Source organism: Mastigoproctus giganteus, chromosome 13 (assembly GCF_048544385.1).
Source record: "Mastigoproctus giganteus isolate SK-2022 chromosome 13, ASM4854438v1, whole genome shotgun sequence".
Taxonomy (NCBI): domain Eukaryota; kingdom Metazoa; phylum Arthropoda; class Arachnida; order Uropygi; family Thelyphonidae; genus Mastigoproctus; species Mastigoproctus giganteus.
In genome coordinates this window covers 80,685,604-80,692,087 of record NC_143587.1, presented here as the reverse complement: position 1 = coordinate 80,692,087, position 6,484 = coordinate 80,685,604, and the positions used below count along the sequence as shown (strand labels likewise).

General features: G+C 38.0%; 1 protein-coding gene across 2 annotated transcripts in view; it reads left to right on the top strand.

Moving 5' to 3' along the window:
- Positions 1-1,493: 1,493 nt before the first annotated feature.
- HDAC11 (Histone deacetylase 11) overlaps positions 1,494-6,484 on the top strand; it is a 159,199-nt gene continuing 154,208 nt past the window's right edge. Inside the window, exon 1 of one of the 2 annotated variants that reach the window (XM_090387197.1) lies at positions 1,494-1,529. The gene's annotated coding sequence lies outside the window, so the exon portion shown is untranslated. Of the gene's footprint in view, positions 1,530-1,789; positions 2,240-6,484 lie in introns of those variants that run through there. The other variant, XM_090387196.1, reaches the window with a different exon arrangement.

Below are 6,484 nucleotides of genomic sequence, written 5' to 3'. Positions count from 1 at the left end.
ATGCAGATCTTTCCAATGAAGTTTGGACTTTATCTCAAATTTAATTATATGTATATTTTATTTTTTATGTAATTTGATTATTTTTCAATTTGTTCATATCAATCTTTTTTGGTCATGGCAGGTTTTTTCCCTCCCTGTACTTGGGCAAACAGGGGAGGGAGTATATAAGAGTACAGTACTGTTAAATTATGTGTAACTTACAGCGGGGTTGCCATTGGTTGGCTGGGACCGCTTCAAGTAATAAATATCAATATCAATATCTCATCAACAAACGATTTTATTATCATTATTATTATTGTTATTATCATGAGCCACATGGTGCAAGGAAGCCGAGGCTTATGCTGCACCAGCCAAAAAAAATTTGAATATGAGAGAGAAAAGTAGGAGGAAATCACCAAAAGAGAGAAGAATGGTGATATCCAGCTCAGGACCCTGGGTGTGCAAAGCCCATGCTCACCAGATGTGAGCCCTATTTTCTTCCACAGGAGTGCCATTGAGAGGTTGTTTTCTGTTCGTTGCACCATTCTCGATACACCCTTGAAACTGTGGTGCGTGAAAAGTTCAGGGGAACTGCCGTTTCAGAGATGCTTTGTACAGCATATCTTGCACTTACTACCATGATCTTTATTGTACAGTTCACCGGTACACGCAGGTACCACGACCATACAATACCCTTCACGGCACCATGCCAGAGATCACTCCTTTTTCCCATTATTGCTACGGTTTGTACGCTTAACTGATACTAGAAAGGTTGTTCTGCTGCATTTATATCCACAACTGTGGTCATATGACTTGCAATGTTGTGGGACAAACCATTGTGTGCACAGCAGGGGTATACCTAATAAAGTGGCAGTACAGGGCATATTTCCCGCTCTCTCTTCCAAAGCAGTCCGAACACGTTCTGCAACCAGTCAACATCCTTTCATTGTCCAACTTCAAACTGATAGAAGCAACTTTTCGTCTCCTCATTTATTCATTCAACTGCTGTTCTCTCGAATAAGCTTCCTTCGCACGTCTTTCTTGAAAATTGCAATCTACTGAAGTTCAAGTCTAATGATCACAAATAACTTCACTTCTCAACCTTCAACCCATGAGCAGTACTAAGTACGATAGGTTCAAATACCTCTCGTGTTTGGGGATTTCATTAAAAAAAATGTATTGTCATGGCATAGTTATGCCGGATAAAAAATTCTATTAGTATTTTCGCCCTTTTATATTGATGTGATTTTTTTTTTTTTTTTTTTTTTGCGTTTGTGTTGTCTGTTTGTGGGTGACAGTGATGATCTTACATGGAGATTAGGTGTGTTTAAAAAAATGAAATACATAAACAAGTCAGATCTCACTAAATAAACAAAAAATTACAATTTGCCTATGAAATTTGACACTTTACATAAAAGTGCAGCCCCTTTCAAGGTAATTTAATATTTAAAATATTTAGACTTCTTCGAAACTAGCTTTAGAAATAAAAGTTTTAAATGTGCTCATATTGGGGGACCTAATATTGGATGAAAGATGGACTTCAACTTACCGTAAAGGTCGCATTATTTTCTGATTTTCAGTATTGCGTGTTTGTTTGAATTTTGCAAATAAACTAATTAAAATTGAGAGTTATTTTGGGAGTAGAATTGTCAGGATTTAGCCCCCTCCAGAATATCTCTCCGCTCCCACACCAACCTTCAGTTTTGATGAAGTATATTTGTATTGAAGTATTTGATTGAAGCATATTTGTATTGGGACCAAGGTCTAAGTGGAAAGCTAGATAATGCATTTTTAATTAATCAGTACTCACCCGACTACTGAAGCAAGGGACCAAGGTCTAAGTGGAAAGCCAGATAATGTATTTTTAATCAGTACGCACCCGACTACTGAAGCGAATGCAATCAGAACGGCATTTTAGTGCACCTTGGTCAATTACGAGACTTGATTGCGACTACTTGTTTTCTAAAAGCATTCAGTATGAATATTGGCCATCAATTTTAAGCATGCATAATATTTACTGTATAACACCAAAACTGAGGAATTCAAATCTGTGTCAGGCGCAATATAGCCGAAGTTGCTTTTGCGCCATTAAACCCCAAACAACAACAACATCAAATCTGTGTCATTCAGTCCAGTATAGGTTAACTGTCAGATTCTTCAATGCATGTTTGAAAACTAATCTAGATATAATGTTATCATTTATTATTGTTGACATTCCAGTGAACATGCCCCCTGCATATAGGATTAATGGTCTGCATAAGTAGGTTATTGTTTATGTATACAGTCGCACTTGCCAGGAACGCTTTTTTTTTATTTTAATGCCACAGTACCACTATGGCAAGTGAAGTTTAACATTGACAAATGCAAAGTATTGCATATGGGTAGCAGTAACCCCAGAGAAATTTTTTGTAGTAGTAGTAGTAGCATGTGATGCAAGAAAGCAAGTGCATGAGCTTATGAAGCATCAGCCAAAAAAAAAAAATCAAACCATTCCCTTCAAATTCCTGTCCAGTGCCTGCTTAAATTTATTTAACCTATCAACTTCCACAACGACAGATGGAAGTTTGTTCCAGCAATTAACCACCAGCTGGCTAAAGACAAATTTCCGCACATCTATTCTACATCTGTCTTTTCTTAATTTGAATTTATGCCCCCTTAGGTAGTAGTGGCATGTGATGCAAGAAAGCAAGTTTATGAGCTTATGCAGCATCAGCCAAAAAAAAAAAAAAAAAACCACACCATTTCCTCCAAATGCCTGTCCAGTTCCTCCTTAAATTTATTTAACCTATCAACTTCCACGACAGATGGAAGTTTGTTCCGGCAATTAACCACCCGCTGGCTAAAGGCAAATATCCGCACGTCTATTCTACATCTGTCTTTTCTTAATTTGAATTTATGCCCCCTTAGGTTCGTAATTTGAACAAGTGGAAGGAACACATCAGAATTCAGCGTGCTCAACCCATTCATTGTAATTGGTTATCCAGTTTTCTCTCTGATTGCTGACAGAGGGTGATGGTAGATGGCTCTGTGTCCTGTAACTTCTCCACTAATACTGATGTTCCCCAAGGTTCAGTTCTTTCCCCACTCTTTTCCTCTTGTATAGTAATGCCCTTCTTCCATTGACTGGAAATCCTATCCATAGTTTTGCCGATGATAGCACATTGCATTCCAATTTCCTGTTCAAGAAACCTTGCCTTGCTCAATCAGCTTCAACTTCTCGAATATCCACTACCAATTCCTTAAATGCCGATCTCCAGGTAATTCTCCAGTCGGGCAAAGACAACTTAGTTGATTTCAATCCTTCTAAAACTGAGTCTTGTCTTATCTCTCGCAAAAAGGATTCTTCTGCTCCTATTCTTATCTTTGGTGACACTCCGATTTCTAGGCAACATGATATGTCTCTTTTGGAGATTACCCTAACTTCTCTCTTGGCACAAGCACATTACAAATATTGCCTCCTCTGCATCTAAAAATCTTGGTTTTCTATTTCACTCTCAGCGTTCCTTTTCTTCCAAACAGTTGTTCACTCTGTACAAATTGCAATTCTGCCCTACCATGGAATATTGTTCCCACATCTGGGGCGGTGCCCCCAAAATCTCCTTCAGGCTTCTAGATTCCATTCAGAAGAAGGTAGTTAGGTTAATTAATGACTCATCTCTAACAGAGTCTCTCCACTAATTCTGCTGCATGCCTTTTCTATAGATACTTCCAATGGCACTGTTCTTCTGAATTAGCATCTATAATTATAGATTGGCATCTATAATTTCACATGTGCTGCCATTAGCCAACATCCATTTACTGTCCAACTTGAAGCTCACAGAACCAAATTTTCATCTTCCTCATTTATTCATTCAACTGCTGTTTTCTGGAACAGCCTTCCTTCATACATATTTCCTGAAAATTACAGTCTGTAGAATTTCAAATATAATGTTAACAAATATCTTCTTTCATCTTCTCAACCTACAACCCAAGCACGATACCAAGTACTATTAAGTTCTAATACCTCTCATGTTTGGGGTTTTCATAAAAAAAAAAAAAAAAAATCATTTTTTGTGTAATGAAAACCTATAACAGTGCTTTAAACCTGGAATACTGTGCTTTCCAGGCTGCTGAATGTCACAATAGAAGCAATACAATAATCACTTTCACCACTGCCTGTGGCTTTAGTTAATATATTAGTCTGTGTATTCCCACCAAGCTATTAGTTTTCTCTCCCACCTAGCACTGCCTCGATAGTACCAACTAATATTCTTGTACCCATTCTATTTAAATGTATCCCATCCCAATAAAGACTCTCCTGTTAACAAGCACAGATCATGCTGAGAAAAATTCAACACCACAAGCCTTGCACAGTCTCTCAAGGGCTGAATTGATTGACAAAGCTGTCAACATGTACTCCCTCTCATCTTGTCTGGTCAGGATTGCATGCACTTTCAAATTTAATCCTAATTCATGACTTTTTCCCAGTATTGCTCTATACTTGTTAATTAAATCTTAAGATCTCCTACTTTTTATATCCTTGATGCCCACAAGTACAGTAATATCACCTTAAACCTTTCAAAGATGATATCTGCTATCATCTCTGATATCATCTTTGATATCAGATATCAAAGCCTATTATTGTGGTGAGATACGTGCTAGTGTTGTGAATGCAGAAATTCAAATTCTAGAATTTCTGAAAACACTAATACTGAGAGACATTGCGTACAATATTGGATTAGTGTGGGAGAAAGGAAGCTCAATAGCAACTGAAAACTGATGGAAAAAATGTATTGGAAAGATGAGACTGCTAATAATAACCTGCTAACAATAAATTTTCAGCGTTTTCAGAACAATAAGAAAAGGCACCTTGTAAGACGCAGCCTTTTCTTCTTGTTCTGGAAGGCTGCTAATTTTTGTTCTGAAACATTGTTTTCAGAACAAGAAGGGAGGGCTTACTTGTTGGCAGTCTTGGACAAATAACCTGGCTGCTTGGATTAAGGTGGAAGGGCAAGGTTCAATTGCACATTACCTGAGCAAGAAAAAAAATCGCAGCCTCTATGAACAGAGGGAAGACAATCGACAAACAGAAAGCCAGTAACATAAGGAGTGACGCAAGAGGCAATGTGGATGATTCATGTAAGGAAAAATCACCAGAAATTAACAAAGGGTTTGAAAACATTAATAAGGTGATAGTGTGGTAAGATCATCAGAGTAATAGTGAACATCTTCATTTATTCCATCTGACGACTATTAAGAATTATTAGCATTAACAAAGGCACATATACTAACTGTGTGGTACTACACTCAGGATGGTAGAAAATGAAAACGAACTGGGGATAATTGTGCAGTTAGATATGAAGTTTTCTGAGCAGTGCAGATGGGCTGCCAGAGCAGGTCATGGGGTCTTGTCATGATATACAGCCACTCCCTGACTTACGTAAGGGTTGCATTCCACGGAACTCTGCGAAGTCAAGTTTTATGTAAGTCGGAATTTCCCTAAATGCTTATGCAGCACTCGCAACTACACTTGCTGAATTTGATTGAAGAAAAAAAGAAATGTTTGACTAACATGTAAATAGAATTATTTATTAAATTTTTTTCTCATGCATAGAAAAATGGCAAAAGTGTACAAAATTGCAAAAATTTCAGAATTATAAAATTACAAAAAAAAGGGAGGGGACAGGCATGGCGTCAATGTCTCCAGCTGATAAGTACGCCGTTTCAGAGGTTGAGGGCTGTGGAAATTTAGAAGGGGTTTTTTTGAGCACATCACAAAATTTATCTGCTGCTGCTGCAGAATTGGCACTGGTGACTTCACTGCATACTTTAATGTTGTGGAAACCAGCCCGATGCTTGAACCTATTAAACCACCTGTTGCTTGCCACAAACTTGGCTTGGGGTTTGCCGTACTTATCCTTAATAACTTCGGCGCCTCCGTAGCCAGGTGGGAAGGAGCAGCAGTGCGTAGCACACGCTTCTTGATTAGACCGGGGTTCGAGCCCGTCACCACCAAATACGGAGGAGGCGGAAAGGTCAGGGAATGACCACCGCATATCTCGGAGCAATATGGCCTTAGTTGCTAATGCTCCTAAAAACCAAATAACAAACAAACAAACAAACCTTAATAACTTCATGGACTCGGGGCATTTGCTTCTGAATCTGATTTTCCATCCATATTATTAATAGTTTTTCCATCTTCAATATTGCACCTGAATGCTGTTTTGTGATCACTGTTAATCTTAATAAAACAGGCCTACGTGCTCTGGATTCATAATGCGAAAATTTATTTTTATTTTGTTACACAGAGCATTAATAAAACTACAATAAATAAATTAGCTTTCGGCTGGGTGGCAGCCTTCATCGGATTAAAATACTTGAATGGCAGTTGGAATAGAGATGCACTGCCAGGATGGTGCGTGAGGCATGTGGTTAATTGTTTGTTGATGTTTGTGGCTGTGACGTATGGTGGTGACGTGGCCAGCGTTAATTTATTTTATTAATTTATTTATTTAATTAATTAATT